The 22,612-nt window shown below is 49.2% G+C and overlaps 1 protein-coding gene and 1 pseudogene across 9 annotated transcripts in view; one reads left to right on the plus strand and one right to left on the minus strand.

The window, feature by feature from the left end:
- Pcbp3 (poly(rC) binding protein 3) overlaps window positions 1–2,124 on the minus strand; it is a 199,232-nt gene extending 197,108 nt beyond the window's left edge. For all 9 annotated transcript variants that reach the window (XM_032888395.1, XM_032888393.1, XM_032888394.1 and 6 more), the window contains exon 1: window positions 1,949–2,124. The gene's annotated coding sequence lies outside the window, so the exon portion shown is untranslated. The remainder of the gene's footprint in view (window positions 1–1,948) is intronic.
- A 7,452-nt stretch (window positions 2,125–9,576) lies between these two features.
- LOC116887531 lies at window positions 9,577–10,841 on the plus strand (annotated as a pseudogene).
- The last annotated feature ends 11,771 nt before the right edge of the window (window positions 10,842–22,612 follow it).

Genomic DNA, 22,612 nt, shown 5'->3' on the forward strand with positions numbered 1-22,612 from the left:
GGGAAGGCCTCAGCTGAACTTGGAGCTAGAAGAAGGAGCTTGCTGAGGGACCTCAAGTCTCAAGACCCCATTCAGAGCTCCTCCAACCTTTCTGATGCTCCAGTCATCTCTGGAGAGCACTGATGTATACGCACTCCTCTCTGGAGCAAAACGATCATATCAGATATTAGATAATGAACTCTTCTTGTTGTGGGGACTGGGAGTCAGTTCTCAGTAGAGACAAAGCTGCCAGTTCTTCCAGAACTAAAATCACAAGTCCAAAGAAGAGAAATGGGTCACAAGTTTGCCTCAGATAGCAAACTAAGTTTCTGGAAGGCTGTGTCAAAAGAAATGGATTAAGAGGGAGAGTTTGTATGCTAGCTATGTAGTCTGGTCTCGAAGGGTCTAAACCCAAGGCCCTGGCGCCTAGGATTCCTTTTGGTGGGGCATTAAAAATCCTTCTCAACCTACAGTGCCATTGGTTCACATACAAAGCTAATGAGATTTAAAAGTCCATGGTGCTGTAAAGTAAAAAAAAAAAAAAAAGAAAGAAAGAAAAAGAAAATAGCCAATCCTGGGGCCCACCTTCTGTTAACTTAAAATTTTCCTATGTGAACAACATAGTGCAGAATAAGAAAGGATAGCAGACAACTACACACTTTCACTAAACAAAACACTTCAGGGAAACAATAAGAAACAGTTCTGAGCACACCTCTTTCCCAAAACAGAAAATACAGCTGTCAAAAAGAGGAACTGGTGCCTGTCTGGTCTACCTGTTCTGGCTCTAATGGATGGTGTGGAAAATCTGAGGAGAACGGAGAGGAAAGAAGAAACAGGAGCCTGCAGTGGAGGGGAGAGGAGAAGAGGCCGCACCCTGCCCTCGCCCCACATCCATCCTCTAGGCTTCTTTTTTTTTTTTTTTTTTTTCCCCAGCTCATCTCAATCACAAGACATCCGTCCAAGCCTTGCAAGTCCCAGTGAGATCACAGCTATTGTGTGCTGACCCGAAAGCCTGCAGAGTAATGTGTCCACTGTCAACTTCTGAATTTGGGGAGGGAGTGAAGAGGCCTGGGTTCTCCTGAGTGGCTCCCCACCCCCCACCCCCACGCCCGACGTGGGCAAGGGCCAGTTGCCATCAGACTTTCACTAGGACCCTAGGCCGTGCCTGAATCCAGGAACCACAGGCAAGGCTGTGCCCCTCGCTGGGAACTTCTGTCTAGGACCCTGCTCTGGCCCAGGCTCCAAGTCCAAGGGCCACCAAGAACCACTCTATTCAGGGGAGCCCGACCCTCCTCAGCCCAGCTAGCCTGCTCTCGCTCTCTCTCTCTCTCTCTCTCTCTCTCTCTCTCTCTCTCTCTCTCTCTCTCTCTCTCTCTCAGCAAGTGATTCCTGACTCAGCCTAGGACCCCAATCTCAGCCTGTGAACCTTCCTTCTACCCTTTGCTCAGCCTGGTACCCTTGCCTCTGGGATCCCCACCTTCAGTCGTCCGACCATCGCTTTGGCCTGGGACACCCCACCCTGCCTTAAGCCTGGGACTCTACACTAAGCCCTGGAACCTCAGCCTTCAGCCCTCAGATCTGTGTACTCAGTCCTGGGATCCCCGCCCTCAGCCTAGGACCTTGGTCTCGGCCTGGAACCCCCACCTTCGGCCTGGGACCGCCACCCTCAGCTTGGTACCCCCATCTTCTCTCACAGGACCTCCGCCCTCAGCCTGGGACCCTCACCTCAGCCTGGGACCCTCGCCTCAGCCTGGGACCCTCGCCTCAGCCTAGGGTCCCGGCCCTAGTACTGAGATCGCCAACCTCAACCCTTCCCCCAGGACCCCCAACACCCCGGCTCGGATGAAGTTTTCTGACTGCGAACTGTCCGGTCCTCCGGCCTTTGGCGGGGTCTCGGCCGGCCTGGGACGCGGCATGCGGGCTACCTCCGTGCTGGACCCCCCCCCCCAACCCGCCGCCACTCACTCACCTGCCCCGCCGCGGACAGGGAGGCCGCGGACTAGGTAGAGCCTGTGCTGCCGATCGGGTGGGGCAGAGGAGGCAGACACGGCGCGACGCGAAGCCCGAGGCGACCCAGCGGCGGCCGCGGCGTCTCCTAGCTCAGGCGACGGTAAGCAGCGCCTCGAGCTCTGGCCCGAGCACTGCGCGCGGCGAGGACCCGCCCCCTCCGCACAGCCAGCCACTCCCGCGCAGCCCGCCGCCTCTGGCCCCGCCTCCGCCCAAGGGCAGGGCCTGAGAAAGCGGGCGCCGGGAGCCAATCGAACTGCGGAACGGTGACCAACACGGCCAATTAGAGCGCGGGAAGCTCTCCGGCTAGAAGCCGTTTAGCGTCGAAGGGCGGTTAGGGTTGGGCGGGGCCCCACTCTGGGGCTGGGAGAAGGCGGGGCTTCTGGGAAGGTTAGTCAACTGGCGGGGGCGGGGACAGGACGGGGCGGGGCCTGGGCGTGAGCAGAATGGGGCGGGGCCTAGACCAGGCCTGGGGCGGAGTCTCCAGAAGGCTAGAGGGAAGGGAGTGGATGCTTGGCTGTGAGATGGCTGCGGGGCCTGCATCTCCAGTATGATTGCCTGCAAGTGTTTGGCACACGCGGCTAGCGGGAGACTGTAGACACCCAGTCTCGCGCGCGCGCTGATATTCCGTGGCGGTCAGTTGGACCCACAGCCCTTCGCGATTGTGTGGGCCTTATCCGTTGACCGCAGTCCTTCACAGGGTGCCCCTCTCTCTGCCTGGGAGCTTTTGATAGCCAACACAGCCCAGATTGCAGAACTTGTGTCCAGTTCTGAGCCTGCACACCTGTCCACAAATGATTCAAGGCCAATGGAAGAACTGGCTGTGGTAGTGGCTGTTGGAAAATATGTCAAATTGTTATCATCTTTGTGCTCCTTTCCCCGAAAGTGTCCCGCTCTATTTTGTGTCAATTAACTAAACTCTTTCATCTGATTGTCCTCTATTAGTATTAGACTCTATTGTAATCCCGGCACTGATACAAGCTAGGAGTCCTGGGAATTTCCACCAGTACGTAAATATCCAGGCACCCAGGGTCATCCTTCCTAGTTTCCTAAGGCCTTTCTACAGCAACCTGAACCACAGGGAAGGCCTCTTTGGACTCGAGAATCAAGGTTTGCCCTTTGCAGGTGGGGAGATCCACACGTTTACCTCCAGACTTTGGAGAAGCATCTCTGGGAGACAGGGTTGCTGCTTTGTTGTCATATGAACAGATGGGTGAGCAGAGAAGTGGGTTGAGGGTGACATTCTAGCTGAGATGACAAAACTCATCCGGCCCTGAGCCTCAAACCCACCAATGACTCACTTTGGTGCTAAGAACAATATATCACACTCCCCTCAGCCCTCCACTGTTATAACCGTGACCTCTATGGTAGAGTCAGAAAGACTCTGTGGGTCTGAAGCCTCATCATAGTAACCATGTTGGGACTCTTGGGAATGCCCATAGTGCTGTGGGTCTGATGTCCAGGAATCTACTCTGAGAGGGAAAGTTCTGGACCCCCATATTAGTAGACACGTAGGATATACAGTACTATATACAGACACATACAGTAGTCACGAGGGATGGATGGGTCAGAAAGGACTGTGCTCTTAGTTTTCTTCAAATATAACCTGTGTGACTCAATGACAATCTCTTAAAAGAAAAGGGGTGGGCAAGCAGGGGGCTGTCACACACGCAGGCCCTACCCAGAAGCTAAATCCAGCCGCAGCAAACCATGACTCTTTACCTGGAGAATCTAGAGAGCACATGGGTAGCCTTGTTGCACATTACTGCACCTTAAGCCCTGTGCTGGGGCAGAGAGGAGGACAGAAATGTGGAGGAGGGTACTTCAGGCAGCACGCTGGGAGTCCCCGAAACAAGGATTCCCCTGGGGGATGAACCTTGAACCCACCAGCAGTACCCAGGTCTAAGGCGGGACTTGAACTAAGATCCGAAGTGTCTTCAGGACCAGCTCAGGCCATCGGCCTCCTGGGCTCTGCACAGTGGCTCCGGAGGCTGGAGCTGCCATCAGGCTCAGCCGAAGCACCCCCTGCTCCAGATTACAGGTTGCCAGCCTCCTACTCTACTCTCCAGGAGCCGTGGGGTTGGGGGGAGGAGGGCTCAGCTGCCTCCATCTTCTCCTGGAAGACACACTTAGTCATTAGGAGAGTAATGATAGTGTTTTCAAGGCAGCATGTTGGACCCTAACGACTTTCAATTATTTCCAGTTCCTGCCAACCCTGGGAAGAGAAAGAGCGGTTCATCCCCGAGCCCCACCCTTGACACGAGAGACAATTGGGCAGGCTCTCCGTTCCATATCCCAGCAGATCTTTGAGAGCCAGGGCAGGCAGCCCCGCCCCTGGCTGTGTGGCAGCTGCTTGACCCATTACCCTCCCTCCGCACGTCCCTCATCCCCTCCGAACTCAGGCTTCCTGCCTTCCATTAGCACCACCAGTACGCTGTCAGCGTGGTCCTTCCCAGGAGAGGTGCACCCGGGGGCTTGTATTTATAAATAACTCCATGGTGTCTTGTTGGGGTGTGGAGAGTGGGGAGCGAAGGAACCTTGTAATTATCATCTGCTTACTGTGATGTCAGACCAAGCCCTAGGAAGTCTCTGAGCACTTGGCCCTCCAGATTGCTGCACATGTCCCTGCCACCAGAGAGCTGGGAGACCAGTTTCCAAAGGCTGGGACATCTGGAGGGGTGGGTGTGGAGGCCCCCTTTAGCTCCCCATTCGATGGCTCTCAAAGCGCTGGTAAAATAGTTACTCGCAGAAAGCAGTCACGATGGTAATTAATGTCAGATCCTAAGAGACAAGCAGGCCTCCCCTCCCCCCCTCCACCTCCCCTCCCCCCTCCTCCCTGGTGGAACACAGCCCAAGCCCACACCAGCTCGACAGCTGCAGCCCCCTCCTGCTCGGAGCTACGGGTGAGCAGAGAGCAGAGGGACAAAGTGAGGAGCAGGACCTGGAGTGGCCTCTGCTGACCTTTTAGCTGGACTCCACTTCCTTGCTGAGACTTCCTGGAGCTAAGGACCAGCCTGACCACCTTCTGCATGAGGCTGGGAACAGAGGAACAGGAGGAGACACTTCCCCTAGTGGAAAAGCAGAGTCTAAGCCCCTCTTGCTGAAGGACATCTCTAGCTGTTTCTACTACTAACTCTTTCCTGTCTCCAGGACAGCTGCTGTTCGCTCTCTCCAAAACAAACAAACAAACAAACAAACAAACCTGCCTGAGCTGAGCAGGCTGCTCTTAGAGGATTCTGGGAGCCAGAGGGAGTATAGGGAAAATCAAAAGACAGGAAGCCAGTGTTGTATCGGATACCCAGTTCGAGAACTACAATCGCCATCCTCATCATAATCACCACCATCATCACCATCACCAAGATTGAGTCCTCGTCCTACCTCATCGAACTTACCCTGGTTAATCCTGAGTCTGATTGTTACCGGGTGGGACAATTAAGGAACTCTCACCTTGCCTCACCACCCTGTTTAAGAGGCAACAGCCCGGGCTGGGGATTTAGCTCAGTGGTAGAGCGCTTACCTAGGAAGCGCAAGGCCCTGGGTTCGGTCCCCAGCTCCGAAAAAAAAAAAAAAGAACAAAAAAAGAAAAAAAAGAGGCAACAGCCATATGCTGCCCTCACTTGACAGGATCCTGTCCTTGTTACCTGGGATGGAGTGCTGCAGAGGCAATCCCACTGTGTGTGGGGGGGGGCAGAGGGTCTGGGGGGGAGCTAGGGATGGATAGTAACACGAATTGAAACCATAGTCACCCTGAGACCTCCAGGGAAAAGGGTAGAGAACCTCCAGTTCTCACATGCACAATCTCTCACAGCTGGTGTCGTAATTTATGTCTCCAGCCTCCCTCCCTCCTTGAACTTTCCACAGAACCACGTTGTGTGGAAGTTTGTGTTTTCTGCATCCTGAGAAGGTTCTGGTCACCTTGTGCCTTCCCATATTCCTCCAGCCCCAGTCCTAGAGGACCACAGTGAGCACAAGGACCAGCATCGCCTTCCTGCCTGCAGGTGGCTGTGCTTTTGTTTTCTCTACAGACAAGAAAAGAGTACCAGGGTCAGTAACAGGGGCCCAGCCAAGCAGGAAAACTTAAAGGGAGAAAAAAAAAAATCGCTGGATGTGTGCAGGACCACTTGTGCCAGCCCATCGGTGACTCTCGTGCAGCTTCCAACGTCTGACTGTGGGAAGGACCTGGTCCCCAGTGGATGACAGCTAGTGCTGTCCTCCAGCTCTCCCCACTCCTACCCAGAGGCAAGTGAGTCAGCAGCCTGCCTTGAAGCAGCACCTCTGAAACAGACTTCTTAGACCCTGGAGACTGCACTACTGCTGGAGAGAGAGGGAGAGGGAGAAACAGACGGAGACAGACAGAGAGGCAGAGAGAGAAAGAGAGAGAGACAGAGACAGAGACAGACAGAGAGGCAGAGACAGAGAGAGACAGAAACAGACAGACAGACAGGCAGAGACAAAGAGAGACAGAAACAGACAGACAGAGAAAGGCAAACAGAGAGAGACAGAGACAGAGAGACACAGAAACAGACAGAGAGAGACAGAAACAGACAGAGAAAGGCAAACAGAGAGAGACAGAGACACAGAGACACAGAGAAGCAGAGAGGACCCTTCCTCACTGCAATCAAGCAGCTCCAGTTTTATCGTTTTTTTTAAAAGCAAGGTTTCTGGTGTGTTTGTATAAACGGGAGAGAAGCTGGGTCTCTGTGCACACCACAGGGCAGCAGAGCCCGGTGGTCAGCCCGGCTTCATTTCAGGAAGACTTTCAGTGCAGAGGCAGCCAAACACCCCTCCCCTTCTCTGTGCCTCAACTGGCGCCATTAAGACTAAAATTAGAACCACTCTCTGTTTTAGTCATGAGCCCCGTGGCACCCACCATCCCCCCCCCCAAACCTTCACTAGGTAATTAGAAAGATACCGGAAGGGAAACGCGATGCTTTCAAACACCAGATCCCAAGGAGAGGCTGAGCAGACCAGAGTGGGCAAGAGTCATGCATGACCTTGGTTTACCTGTGCACAATTAAGGGTCAGAATAGACTTTCACTCTCATGGGCTGCTTTTTAAAATTAGAGTCCCCTTAGACTTCAACTGATGTGATCCACTCTAATAGCCACGGAGGATTTAAACACGTGGGACTATTCAGACGATCCCTATAATAGAAGCTGGCCGGGAAGGGGTCCAACCCTACCAAGACTTGACCAATTTTCTCGTTAAGTATAGGTGCACCCTACTTCCTCATAATAAATGGTCTCCAGAAAAGATTTAAGGTGAAAGTTCAACAATATGAATGACAAAAGAAATAAGCCATGAAAAGGGTAAGTTATGAGCAGGGAGAACAGGCCATGATGGGAAGGAAGACACTGGGAACCTAGGGGGCCTCTCCCAATTACAAGTCCCACCACAGTACTCCTGGGTCCAGCAAGTCCGTGCTTAGGTCAGAATCCTGGCCTATCCAATAGGAACTTGTCTGAAGCCCATCAACAAGGCTAGGCAACCAAGCAAATCAGGAGATCTACAGGCAGGCTGGAGAGATGGCTCAGCGGTTAGGAGCACCGACTGCTCTTCCAGAGGTCCTGAGTTCAATTCCAAGCAACCACATGGTGGCTCACACCCATCATGGGATCCGATCCCTCTTCTGGTATGTCTGAAGACAGTGACAGTAGCTCATAGACATAAAATAAATCTACAGGCTTACACCCTGGTTCCCTTCGTGGACACACACCTCAAGAAAGAGCCATAGAGAAGCTCCCTCCTCCATATCTGAGGCGAGGCAGAGACCACGTGACAACTCCCACCACAACCTCCAGCCCCTCACACAGGCAGCGCCTCTGCTTATTAACCTTATATTACGCCAAAAAGACACGGCAGCACGAGAGACCCTAGGACCCTAGTCTTAGAGACCAGTGGCAGAGAAGGGCAAAGGAGGAGGTTTCTATTTTCAGGCCTCAGTGCCAGCTGTTGCTGTTGCTGCGACCCTGGGATATAGGGGCCCTCACCACTGAGGACATGCTTATGCTTGCCTGCGCATGCGCACGCCCATTAGCGCGCACGAACACACGCACGCACGCACGCACGCACGCACGCACAGACTTCTAGACAGCCCACATGACCAGTCTGTATCCTCAGCACCTTCCACTCCTCTATAACTTCAAACCCCTCTACCTCAGGACGCAGAAAGATCAGCGACCCTAGCTCCTCTGGTATTAAGTATTAAGAAAGATAAGGGGCTGGGGATTTAGCCCAGCGGTAGAGCGCTTACCTAGGAAGCGCAAGGCCCTGGGTTCGGTCCCCAGCTCCGAAAAAAAAAAAAACAAAAAGAAAGATAAGGGGCACCTGCCTTTCCCTGGGGCACGGAGCAAGTGCAAACCATTGCTAAAAACATTGCTTAAAAAAAAAAATCTATTAAGATTAGTAGCCGTGATGACACACACTTTTAATCCCAACACTTGGGAGGCAAAGCCAGGTATATCTCTGTGAGTTCAAGACCAGCTTGGCCTACCTAGCAAGATCCTGGACTAGCCAAGACTACGTAGCGAAACTACATCGCAGGGTGAAAAAGGAAATCACTTTTACTGCTTAAGAGTATGTCATAAACACTCTTTCTGAAGTTCATTTTCCTGTAAATAAGCAAAGACAATGAAGATGGGCAATTTGACGCCACAGTTAGTAGCTATTAGCCTCTCCCTTTTTCCCTTTTGCAAATAAGGAATCGTCTCCCAGCCAACACCAGCCATCTTGAACACCCTGCAGAGGCCTTAACACAACTTCACAATAATCACAGCTGATTGCCACGACAGCGTAACCTCCTCCGGGGCTGTCTGAAACAACTTAGGCCGATCTTTTTGCTACTGCAACCCTACATAAGTCTGCAAGCATTTCAACCTTACAAAAAGAAAAAAGAAAGAAAAAAAAAAAGAATCTCCCTCCCTCTCCACCGCTGTCTAGCAGAGGGATGGCTGCAACTCTACAGGCCAGGCTGTTATTGGCCAAAACCAAACACGACTGTGATTGATGCCAAACAGCAAGAAGATGATTGGTCCAAACACAAGTCTGTTAGCACTAAGGTTTGTGATTGGTCCAAAGGGAACGGCTGTGATAGGTCCTGCTATCCTTCGTCAGGCTTTATAAGCAAGCTACTCCAGCTCCCTGAGTGGTTTGGGAATCGCTATTCCATGCTGTCTGCTGAGCTGGAAGCATAAAGAAGTAGAAGAGAAACGGTGGAGACCATGGTGACCAAGCCAAGGAGCCAAGCTACGGAAGGAGCAAGGCACCTGATAGTTTGACCATTCAAATACAAAGGCGGAGAGTGTGTTTCAGACCGTCCCTGAAGTGACTCCTGAAAGTTATAACCCAAGGAGAAGGAGCTGAGGCCCAATGGAAGATGTGGCTTCAGAAGCTGCAGGGAATGAGCTTTCTGACAATGACTTTGTGTGTGTCACGTTCAAGTGTTTCTGTGCATGTACAGAACTGTGTTTAACATCATATGACATTGTTTCTAAAATCTGTTAACTCTGTGCCCTCTGCCTGTCCCACACCGCCCGGGTCCCCTTCACTGAGTTCATCGCTCCTAGCGGAAGCACCACCAGCACGTCTGATAAACTGCCTTACAGAGAAGCAGACATCGGACTGCCTGCCTAGGGACGGAAGGCCCTGGACATAGCTGAGAATGAGATGCCAGGTTTGATGCGCATGCGGGAGATGTCTCCAAGCCACTGAAGGATGCTCGCATTGCTGGCTGCCTGCACATGACTGTGGAGACTGCTGCCCTTATTGAGACTCTCATGGCCCTGGAGGTGCAGTGGTCCAGCCGCAACATCTTCTTTACTCAGGACCACCCAGCGGCTGCCATTGCCAAGGCTGGTATTCCAGTGTTTGCCTGGAAGGGCGAGACAGATGAGGAGTACCTGTGCTGCCTTGAGCAGACGTTGCCCTTCAAGGAGGGACCCCTCAACATGATTCTGGAGGATGGTGGTGACCTTACTAACCTCATCCACACCAAATACCCACAGCTTCTGTCAGACATCCGAGGTACCTCTGAGGAGATCTCGAATGGGGTCCACAACGTGTACAAGACGATGGCCAATGGGATACTGAAGGTGCCTGCCATCCATGTCAACAACTCTGTCACCAAGAGCAGGTTTAACAGCCTCTACAGCTGCCAGGAGTCCCTCATAGATAGCATCAAGCAGGCCACAGATGCGATGATTGTGGGCAAGGGGGCCGTGGTAGCCCGCTATGGTGATATGGGCAAGGGTTGTACCCAGGCCCTGAGGGATTTCAGGGTCCGAGTCATCATCATTGAGATTGACCCCATCAATGCACTGCAAGCTGCCATGAAGGGCTATGAGGTAAACACCATGCACGGGGACCGTAAGGAGAGCGACATCTTTGTCACCACCACAGGCTGTGCTGATATCATCCTTGGCCGACACTTTGAACAGATGAAGGATGGTGCCATTGTTTGTAACACTGGACACTTCGATGTGGAGGTTGATGTGAAGTGGCTCGATGAGGGTGCTGTGGAGAAAGTGAACATCCAGCCCCAGCTGGACCACCACTGGCTAAAGAATGAGCACTGCATCATCTTGCTGGTTGAAGGCCATCTGGTCAACCTGGGCCACCCCAGCTTTGGGATGAGCAACTCCTTCTCGAGCCAAGTGATGGCATAGATTGAGCTGTGGACCCACCCAGACAAATACCCCATTAGGGTTCACTTGCTGCCTAAGAAGCTGGATGAGGCAGTGGCTGAAGCCCACCTGGGCAAGCCGAATGTGAAGTTGACCAAACTGACTGAGAAGCAGGCCCAGTATCTGGGCATGCCCATTAATGGCCCCTTCAAGCCTGATCACTGCCACCACTGAGAGCTGGGACTGCCCTTCACCTTCCAGCTGCCATCCTTATTCCAGGCCCTACCTCTCGTTCCCAAGGACAAATGTCACCAACTTTGCAGACACTTCGCCAGTGTTTCACCCTGTCCCCCCGCCCTTACTGCCACTGCGACTGGTCTTTCTGTCTTTGGCTTCTATTGTATCCCTCGTACTGTTTCCTGTGTGGCAGAGGGAGCAGAGAGGTACCCAGGAGGCATCCCAGGGGATGTGAGCTCAGAAGTCTTGGAAGTCCCGAGGCTGGATGTTACTGTGGTCACAAGCCCAAGCAGACTCTCGCTTGGTCTTTAGATCCGTGTGCTTGGTTTACAGATCCTCTGATTTCTCAGCCCAGGACCCGAGAAGGAAACTCTACCAAAGGATAGGTACCACTGGAGTTTGAAAGTTCCTGAGAGCTTGGCCTTTTTACTGTTGGGCTGTCTCTTAGACCTAATACTGAGTTGGTACTTTTGGCCCCTATTTCACAAGGGTGAGGACAAATTAACCAAGAAAGGACAAGGGACAGAGACTGAAAGGAGCTGGCAAAACAAATAGGAAAAGACCTGTCACTGTGGTATAATTGGTGGCTCCTTTCACGAGCCTGGGTCACAAACAGATTAATTCGTTCCTTGATGTTTATACACTATTTAGAATGTTAACAAAGGAAGGTGGATAAAATACAGTTTCTAGTGCCTAAAGAATTTTGGCTATTTAAAAAAACAATCTGTGCCCTTTCTGGGCACACATGACTATCACACTTGTTCATTTTGAGATGTGGGATCATTTCCCTAATCAGAAGGTGGAGGGGACTCCCATATGAAGGATTTGGGTGAGTTTTGTGCCAAACTGTACCAACATTGTGCTTTCCGGTTAGCATGCTAAGGCTGTGATGTCGGGGAAAATGGAAATTTACCAGCCCAACTTCACCAAAAGCCTTTGCATAATTGATGGATGGTCTGAGCAAAGAATACTGTGAGTTTTGGAAGTACAGCCAGCAACACACTTTTTACATTTTCAATTTGCATATTCCTCCGAGATGTTCTCTTTAGCTCTGACAGCCAGCTATTGAAGCAGAGCGTCTTAGATGGGACCCTTGGAATCACAGTTTCGAGAGGCACTAAACCAAGGTGTCTGAAATAATAGAGCATATTCATTCGCACTAGCCTCCTAAAATAGGACCATAATTACTAATTTTAAATAAGTAACTTTAAATTAGTAATTGTGTTAAATTGCATGCGCCCTGAGTTTTTTTTTTTTTTAATTTAAAAAAAATTTTTTTCGTTAAATAGAAGTTTTTGAACAGCTTCACTTTCATCTCAACCTTGCTTCAGTTTGGGTGTGCTTGACACTGTACTTAGAGTCCTCCTTTAAATAAATCACATGTGTCTGAAGAGACCAACTCATGTGATAGGCTGGCTTAGAAAAAAAAATCAAAGACCATCAGGTTAAAGAACTTAATTTGCATGCAATTAAATTAGGCGCATTGCATATGTGCATGTGTGTTGAACTTAGAGTCTTGCACATGCCGGGCATGAACTCTCTAGCACCCCCCCACACCTTATCCCTAGCCCCAAAAAGGTTTTAAGAGAAAAAAAAAACTGTCCTACTTAGGGTTTTACTGCTGTGAACAGACACCATAACCAAGGCAACTCTCATAAGGACAACATTTAATTGGGGCTGGCTTAGAGGTTCAGAGGTTCAGTCCATTATCATCAAGGTGGGAGCATGGCAGCATCCAGGCAGGCACAGTGCGTGAGGAACTGAGAGTTCTAAATCTTCATCTGAAGGCTGCTAGGAGAAGACTGGCTTCCAAGCAGCTAGGAGGAGGGTCTTAAAGCCCACGCCCACAGTGACACACCCACTTCAACAAGGCCACACCCACTCCAACAAGACCACACCTACAACAGGGCTGAATCTTCTAATAGTGCCACTCCCTGGGCCAAGCATATACAAACCATCACACTATCAAAAGGGAAATTAGAGACACAGAACAAGTGCAGTTGGCTTTGGTCAAAGATGACAACACGTTTATTTTCTTGATGAGTCTGTGAGGCGAGTCCCCCACCCCCGCCGCCGCCTTGAGCCCCCAACTCTAAAACAAGGAGAGAAGTCTGATTTGGGGGCTGGCAGGAGAGTCAAATGAAGAGACCTGAGTTACTAGTACTTGGCATATAGCAGCTCCCATCTGAAGGCTCTCCTCTGCTCAGGCAGAACTGTTTGAGTCCCCAACAGTGAGCTGCCTCCGCAAAAAGACCCATCACCCTAGTCACTGTGGAGGTGAGGGAAAGAATCACAGAACCACAATGTAGCAGCTCATTCATGCTATACAAATGCAAGTGCAACAATATGTCTGCCTTATATTCTTCCAGAACTTGCTACTGACTCTCAAAGACACAAGACTGAAGCCATTCCCTTGGGCTTGACTGCCCCCATTCAATATGTTGTAGGTGACCCACGAGACCCTGACCCAGGCTAGAACGGACAGCATTTGCCTCTCTGGCTCCCCCCTGAGATCTCTGGGATCTGAACCACTGTGTGAAACTGTTAGTCTGCACTACCGTCCTGACAAGACCTTGTGGAGGTACAACATGTCAGTCAGTAGGCAGCATTCTTCATGGCTCCTGCCTCCATGTTCCTACTTTGAGGAACTGCCTGACTTCCCTCAAGATGGAGGGGGACCTGAAGGCATGTGGTGAAATAAACCCTTTCCTTTGCCAAGTCGATTTTCTCTCTCTCTCTCTCTCTCTCTCTCTCTCTCTCTCTCTCTTTTCTTTCCTTCCTTCTATTCTTTCTCCTCCTCCTCCTCCTCTTCTTCCCCCCCTCCCTTCCTGTTCTCCTCCTCGTCCTCCTCCTCCTCTTCTTCTTCCCCCCTCCCCTTCCTTTTCTCCTCCTCCTCCTCCTCCTCCTCCTCCTCCCCCCCCTTTAATCACAGCAACAAAGAAATGAATCTGAAAGAGCAACTGAGCAACCATCATTTCTAAGAGGAGGTTGCTAGGCTACTGTGTCCCCTCCCTGCCCCTCACAAGGACCTTTGTTCCATTCAAGGCAGCCTGGTCATTGCCAAGAGTGCTGTCCAGCACATGGTCATGAGGTCAGTATCATGTTACTACATTGTACTTAAAGGCAAAAGAATCAACAATAAAAAAAAAAAATAGGGTCACCATGTCCCTGTTTCTTTAATGTATGGTAAAAACAGAGTCTTAATCAGTCCAAAGCTGGGACAGGTCCCCCTAAGCCTGGGATTAGAAGCTCAGAACCACAGCAGCACGCATCCTGTGACGTCCATGACCTCGATGCAGGATGGGTCCTCAAGTGCCTCAGTCATGAGAACCCTGCAAAGCCCGGCACCCTGTGTGTTACTCGAGATAACAAGTGACACTCATCCCAGGACAAAACTGGAATTAAAATGTTCGATGGGGGGAAAAAAAAATCTGCGGCTGAGTTTGATGAGGCTGACGTGACTGATCCTCCCTGCGAGTTTATGTCTCAGCTCGAGTAGTGCTTTGGATTAAAGCCCTCAATCCTGGAAACATAAAACACTGCCCTTCTTGCTGCCTGTCACTTGAAGCCCAAGTGTTTGGCTTAAGCTCCACACACACCCCCCATCCCCGACCTCCGCCTGGCACATACTTTGGCCCAAGAGTGATTTTTACAAAGCCAAGATATTTATTTCCCAAGTTATGGAAAATCAGCACCCCCTCCAAGTGACCTGTATACATGAGAAGTTAAACGAGTGAAGTGCCTGTCTTAGAGCTGAGAAGCCTCGGGTCCCAGACACCACCCGGCTGAAGCCAAAACCTGATTCCCTAAGAGACCCACCCTGAGACGATACCCCCTCCCCTCTACAAACATAACGTTTTGCTGAGGTCTGTCTTAGTCATTCTTCTGGCGCTGTGACAAAACACCCTGACAAAAGCACCGGGTGGGGGGCTGGGGGTTGTGGGGAGGGGTTATTCTGCCCCACAGTCCAGGCTTGCAGGGGCTTGAAGCAGCTGATCACATCTGCAGAATTAATGAATGCACACGGGTGCTCGGCTCCCATTCTCCAACTTACACGGTCTGGGATCCCAGCCAGGGAATGGCCCGCCCACAGTTGGGTGGGTCTTCCCACCTCAACTAAGGTCAATTAAGATAATCCACCACATGCATGACCAGAAGCCTGTATCACAGGTGGTTCTAGAGTCTGTCAAGTTGACAGTTAACACTGACCATCCCAAGGTCATAAACAGGACCCCTAGGTCAAATCAGATGACCAAGAAGAGATGGATCCCAGTCATGGGACTCCCTATTCTGCTCCTCCTAGCAAGGTAAGGGTCTGCCTTGCTCCCTTCCTCTTGCTCCTCTCTGATGGTTCCATTTTCCTTCCACCTGTACTTCCTGTACTTCTCTTAGCTGCTTGTCCATCGTATGAATAACATGTAGTAAAAAAAAAAAAAAAAAAAAAAAGTAAATGTCCCATAAATGACAGCACCCCAGATAGACTGCTGCTATTGAAATGAACATGCACCTGGATGATGACATTGTGGGGTCTCAATTGCCTCTACGTGGATGCTCTGTGGTTGGGACCCTGACGCTCTCCAGTCTGCATGGGCAGACCATTTCCTCAGTCAGGAGGGTAAATAGAATAGAATCCGTCTGCTATCTATATTTCTGGAGGCCCTGTTGTCACAAGCATGTTCAAGGTAAACCTCTAGCCTCCCACACCTTCAGCAATGATGTCACACCAAATGGTACCCAGAGGAAGGGAGAATGAATCTCACTGCTCCTCCTCAGAATACTTTGGGAAACTCACAGGGATCTAAGCAACTCACAGCCTGCTCCGGAAATGCTGTCATATATCCAGGCCCTTGAAGTATCAGTGTTTTGGATGGGCATGGTAGGTCCCACCTTTAACTCCAACACTCAGGAGGCAGAGGCAGGTAGATCTCTGTGAGTTCAAGACCAGGCCTGTTGTGAGTTCCGGAGTTGGGTATTTAGCTCAGTGGTAGCCCTGGGTTTGGTCCTCAGCTCCAGGAAAAAAAAAAAAAAAAGTGAGTTCCAGGACAGCCAAGGCTGCATAGAGAAACCCTATCATAAAAAGGGGGTGGGGGTGGGGAGGCGGAAGTATTGGTGTTTTAAAGATTCATGATGTAAGCCTTCTGCTTCACTTTGGGAGATCTTAGGAAGCAAGACCTGTCCAGTCGAGTGGGAGTTGCCACTGGTGTGTTTACAGTTTGATCCTGTCTGTGTGACTGTGGTGGTTTAAATAGGTTTGACCCCTATAGATTCATGTGTTTCAATGGTTGACCCATGGAGAGTGGCCTCGTTTGAGTGGGTGTGGCCTCGCTGGAGTAGGTGTGGCCTCGTCGGAGTGGGTGTGGCCTTGTTGAAGTAGTTGTGGCCTTGTTGGAGTGGGTACAGCCTTGGAGTGGGTGTGGCCGTGTTGGAGAGGGTGTGGCCTTGTTGGAGTGGGTGTGGCCTTGTTGGAGTGGGTGTGGCCTTGTTGGAGAAAATGTGTGATTGTTGGAGTGGGCTTTGATGTCTCCTTCTGTCTTCAGCAGAACTCTCAGCTCCCCCAACATCATGTCCGCCTGCACTCTCCTACCATGATGATAGTGGACTAAACTCTGAACCTGTAAACCAGCCCCAATTAAATATTTTCCTTTATATGAGTTGCCTTGGTCAAAGTGTTTCTTCGCAGCAATCGAAACCCTAAACTAAGGCAGAAACATATCCATGGCTCAACACTGTCTGAGGAGAGCTGTGGCGTCACCTACTCCACACAGACGATGGATTTTTGCCACTGTGGATGACGTCCCCCATCCAGAATGCTGATGTCTCTCTCTACACCTGCTTCTGACGTGGATGAGTTGCATGGTGAAAAGCAGTGATACACTCGCGAGTCCATGCAGAGGTCTCTTTCTCCCCTGGCATCTTCTCCCCCAGAATCACCACAAAAACCTCTCCAGCAAGAAAGAAGGATAAAGAGGGCTGGGAGATATCTCAATGTCCAAACAGGCAGAGCCATCAGCCTTGAAGGGACAGAGAGAAGTGATGGGGTTGGAGAGTTAACCAAATCCAGACTGGGTTTTCCTAAATGGATACCGAAACTGGCCGAGAGACAGAAAAGGAAAGGAAATGATAAGTTACTTCTCTGCTGGTGAATGAGTCAATTCAAACCAGGTTAGATTATATTAAATGCAGGTTTATTAGGAGGCCAGGGAAGTCGAGGGGGGGGAGGGAGAGAGAGAGAGAAAGAGAGAGAGAGAGAGAGAGAGAGAGAGAGAGAGAGAGAGAGAGAGAGAGATGAATCGAGGCAGTTTTTAAGTATTTTAAGTGGTGGAAATGCCAGCAAACCTGGGAAATCTTAGCTATTAGATCTCAGATGCTGTCTGATGACATTCTTAGCATCTTGGTTGGTGAAAAGCAGGGCTTTGCTAATACATTCCAAAAGGCTCATCTGTCTGTTAGTCACAGGATGTTGGGTCACCCACAGAGGGGAGTAAGGGATGGCTATTAAGGGGGCCTATGATAGCTCAAGATAAATGTTAACTAGGTTCTGGACCAGCAACATTCCAACCTCTGCACAATCCTTGAGGTGCTCTTCCGTTAGTCAGCCTGGCAGAAAGTTCAATGGGAGTTACAACTCCTTTCTGGGAGCTTCTGTTCATGACGCTTTGCCTTTAAAAAAAAAAAATCACAAACAGAACGGTTATTTTTAAAAGTTTTCTTTCCCTATCTGGTAGGCCATATGGGGTTTTTTTTCTCGATTTGGTGATTTGGTGATGACACTTCATCTTTATTTTGTCATTTGGTGATGACACATCATCTGTTCCGTGCACTGCTCTTACTGGGGTTTCCATGCAGGATCTGCAAGGAGCTCTGGCCATGCCAGGCACGACTGACCCTGCTTTTCTGACTGAGCACATAAACACATGGAAGGTATTTATTCTTCCTTCAGGTGACAGTTATCAAACAGGCTAGACACGAAGATTACACATCTAATTGTCTGTCTCTGTTTAAATAGGGTCTCACTATGTATCCCTGATTGGCCTGGAACTCACTATGAAGACCAGGCTGGCCTCGAACTCACAAAGATCTGCCTGTCTCTGCCTCCCAAGTATTGAGACTAAAAGTATGCACCACCACACCTACCTTGATCTATGACTTTTTTTTTGTTCTGTTACTATAAAAACTCCATTAGACTGTTGTCATACTAGAACATGAATGTTTGGGTAACCTGGAAAAATCATGGTCAATCTTTTTTAATTCTCTCTCTCTCTCTCTCTCTCTCTCTCTCTCTCTCTCTGCTTCAGAATAAACTATCTCTTTAGCCTCTTTGAGGTGAGAGCTGTGGTTTTATATCCACACTGAAAAAAAAAAAGAAGTACCACACGCTTCATCCTGTCTACGCAGAACACCATACAATTCACAGCTTCTCCATGAGACCCACACAGGCGCAGAAGTGGTCTCTGTCCATGGTGCTGCAACTGTTGCTATCAGCAGGGGGAACAAACCACAGCCCTTATTGCACACCACACAAAGATAGATTTGAAGTGGACCATAAATGGAAAGAACGAGAAGATGGATAGACATTACAGAACCTCTAGAGGAAGCACAGAAACTGTTGTTGTTGTTGTTTTCTTTTTTGACCTTGGTATTGGTGGAGATTCCTCAGGCAGGATAAGAATGATGCTAATAGTAAAATTAGAATCAACAAATAGGGTTGCATCAAGATGAAAGACTCCACATAGCAGAAGGCACCACTGAGAAAATGCAATCACAAATCCTGGGCTGCTGAGGACATTGGCAGCACATTTGTAAGACAAAAGAACTTCCGTCCAGATAAGAAGAGATAATCCAATCACGCCAGCAGACTTCACCAGAGCAAACCCACATAGGCAATATAAGTGGAGGTGCAGAGACCACTCCATGGGAAGAAGGAAAGATTTATTGGGGATCAAACTGCCCAGGTCATCTCTCAGGGGTGGAGCCCAATAGAGGAGAGCACACTAGCAAAATAGCAAGCAGATTTTATATGACAATTGGCAGGGTCTGGATTTGGACTGATGTGGTTGGTCTAGATTGAACAGGAACTGCCTTAGGAGAGCTGCTTTCCTAATAAACATTAGAGCCATGTCACCAGCATGGCTATGTAGGGTGTGTGTGTGTGTGTGTGTGTGTGTGTGTGTGTGTGTATGCACAAGCACAAGCACATGCACACATCGACTTAACGGTCAATAAACCTATTTAAAAAAAAAAAACACTCTTATTTATCTGGGAAAATTGCTCTCAGTACCCTGGATAACTAAAACTATAAACTGACAAGTCTAAGTGCAGACAAAGATATACAACAATGAAACTCCTATACTTTGGTGGTGGCAGAGTAAGGGGCACAGACACTACATAAAACATTTTGAGAGTTTCCAGCAAAGCTTAACATTATTTCCACCCCATAGCTCAGCATTTCTACGTCAAGGCAATTGCTGTTCCCTAAGAAGCAGGTGCTTCTGCCCACAAAAAGTTTTGGCAACACATCCACAGCAGTCTTACTCATATATTAGGAACCTGGGGTAGTGCCCGAATTCAGCAACAGGAGTATAGACACTTAAATAGAGTTCACCCACAGTGGAAAACACTACTCAACTATCTCATGTATAAGTAGGCCACACGTGATACTCAGAGACCAGAATAATGAAAGAGGTCAAACCCAAAAGAACACACATTTTATGTGACATAAAGAAAGCTTGAAGTAAGCCAGGCAACGGTGGTGGCACATGCCTTTAATTCCAACATGCGGGGAGGCAGAGGCAGGTGGATCTCTATGAGTTTGAGGCCAGCCTGGTGTGTACAGTGAGTTCTAGGACAGCCAGGACCACACAGAGAAAAATTCTGTCTCAGGGTGAGGGGGAAGAAGAAAGAAAGAAAGAAAGAAAGAAAGAAAGAAAGAAAGAAAGAAAGAAAGAAAGAGAGAGAGAGAGAGAGAGAGAGAGAGAGGGGAGGGAGGGGAGGGAGGGGAGGGAGGGAGGAAGGAGAAAACTTGAAGCTGGAAATTGGAAATTAGAATCAGGAGAAGCCACTGTCTGATGGAAGCGGGGGGGAGAGCATCCAATGAACAAAGATGCTATTTGCAAGAGTAGAGCATGGTGCAGACTGCTGAGATCCCCATGCTATATGTATGGATGGATGCATGTATGCATGCCTACATGAATGGATGGATGGATGCATGGATGGACGGATGGATGCATGGATGGATAGATGGATGGATTGGATAAATGGATAGATGGATGGATGGATGGATGGATGGATGGATGGATGGATGGACAGATTGATGAGTGGATGGATGAATGAATAGATGGATGAATGGACGGATGCAAAGATAGATGGCTGAATGGATGGATAGTGAGTGGATAAATGGGTAGATGGATAGATGCTTGCATGGATGGATGCATGCATGTATGTATAGATGGAGGAATGCGTGCATGCATTTTCTTGCTTGTAAATTATATTTAAAAGCAAACAGGCAGCCCTCAAAACCCAGGCACAAGGGACATAGTGAGGCTGTCTCAAAATAAAGAAATGTTTAAATAAATAAACTTTAAATGAATTAAGTCTCCTCTGACATCTCGTCTGTTGTTTTTGGTTGTGTTTCCTCCCTGCTTTCCCAAAGCACAACTGATACATGTGAAGTGAGCATAATGATAAACGTTACAGTGTAATGACCTTTGACACACTCTCAATGCAGATAAGGAATACATCCTGAGTTTCCTCCTTACCCTGGTGGCCCTCCTTTCTGTCCCCCCATACCCCCAGACAGACACCATATGCTTCTGGCACTGTGGACATTTACAGGGCTTAGTGTTTATGTGCATGGAAGATTTGCATTTGTCTGACCTCTTTTGGACCAGAAGTGATTCTCCTGAGATTCATTGAGTATTGCCTGCAACAATTCCATTCCTTTTCTCTTGTCATTGTTTCCTGGTTACTTGTCAATGAACCTCTGGGTATTTTTAAGCTCTAAGCTATTATGAATGAAGTTACTAAGAACATTCTTGAACAAGTCTGTTGTTTTTCTTTGTTTTGTTTACTATTTTATTCTGTTCTATTACCTCTTCCTCCCTTCCAACCCTTATTACACCATGATCCTTTCTAAACCCCCAACTCTAGGTAGGAGAGAAAGAAGGTTAGAGGGGAAAGGGGGGCATAGACCTCTACAGGCTACTTCCTGCTGATTAGTAGTGTTGGGTTTCTTGGGGCAAGTCCAATCTTCCATCATTGTCATCAGAATATCCAGCAGTCAAGCAAATCAACAACATCAGACCAGTAAACCAGCAAACACAGCAGCTGGACAAACCAGCAGCAGGAGGGGGAGCCACAGGGGGACCAGGCAGGGGCAGCAGGCAGGGAGAGTAGGCAGGGATGTGGGCAGGGGGAGTGAGCAGGGGGAGAAGGCAGGGAGAACAGCAGGGGAGATGGATCAGCAGCCACTATAGGCCCCCTTAGGACTCTCTAATTTATACTCTCTCCAGAGTTCCCAGAATTACACCATCTGCAGCTGGCAAAAGTCACACCCCTGCTAGTGCATGAGGCAAATCACAATCACCTGCTGTGAAGCAGCCTCTCATCCCACACTTGGGATTAAAACAAACACAACTGGGTTTTTAAAGAAACCGAAGTTCTCATTACACAAGTCTTTCTTATGAACACATGATGTTATTTCTCTCAGGAATTTATGGTGACTGGAATAGTTAAGCCTTAGGACAGGTATGATGCAGCAGACCTAGGACACTCCTCTGGTATCCCTCCCTACCCCCCTCTCTGCCAGGTCTTTGCCACAGAGCCCTTGCCTCACAAAACCACAGATTTTCGTTTATAAGATTTATGTTTCTGTTTTGAGACCATGTCTCACCTGGAACCCATTCTGTAGACCAGGCTGACCTCAAACTCACGAAGATCCACCTACCTGCCTCTGTCTCCTGAGTTCTGGGATTAAAGGCATTTAATGGCTAGCTTATTTTATTACTTTTAATTATGTGTATGTGAGAGTCTACATGTGGGTACATGTATGTAAATATGCAGAAGCCAGAGATGTTACCTACCCATAGGGCTATAACTGCAAGCTGTTGTGAGGCACTAGACTTGAGTGCTGGGAGTCAGATTCAGATCTTCTGCAAGAGCACACGTGCTTTAACCACTGAACCATCTCTTCAGCCCCCAACCTACAAATCTCGATGGTTCCTGAGGGAAGGTCAGACCACCTTTCGAGTCCAAAAGAGATGGGAGAGCTAGGACTCATGGGTTTAAAAACAACAAACAAACAAACAAACAACAATATCCTCTTCAGCTACTACTGTCTCTGGGAAAGTATTAAGGTCCTCAAGACTAGTGACACAGCCTCTCTTGCCCTAGAAGTGACTTGGACAAGATTATAGGTCCTTCCCTAAGTCAGTTACACATGTAAGTGGACAAAGATGGCCACCTTTGTATCTTTGTGAGGTCAGAGGGAGGCTAAAGGGTGGTCCAGCTATTTCCTCCCATCCAGGGTTTATCACCCAGCTCTCACCACACAAATTGTGCCATATTATTTCCCAAAATATACCTGTCTTGTCTTCTGTCACTGTTTTCCCCCACTACAGGGGTAGAGGGAGGTAACTCTGAGAGAAAAGGGATGTAGCTCAGGCTGGAGCAAACTCAATGAATGAAGAGGACCTAGAAGTGGAGAATGTCAGGGATTTCAAAGCACATCATTCAGTTACCAGCCCCTTTCTCCAAGCAAGAAGCTCTAGGAT

Source organism: Rattus rattus, chromosome 18, assembly GCF_011064425.1.
Source record: "Rattus rattus isolate New Zealand chromosome 18, Rrattus_CSIRO_v1, whole genome shotgun sequence".
NCBI lineage: Eukaryota > Metazoa > Chordata > Mammalia > Rodentia > Muridae > Rattus > Rattus rattus.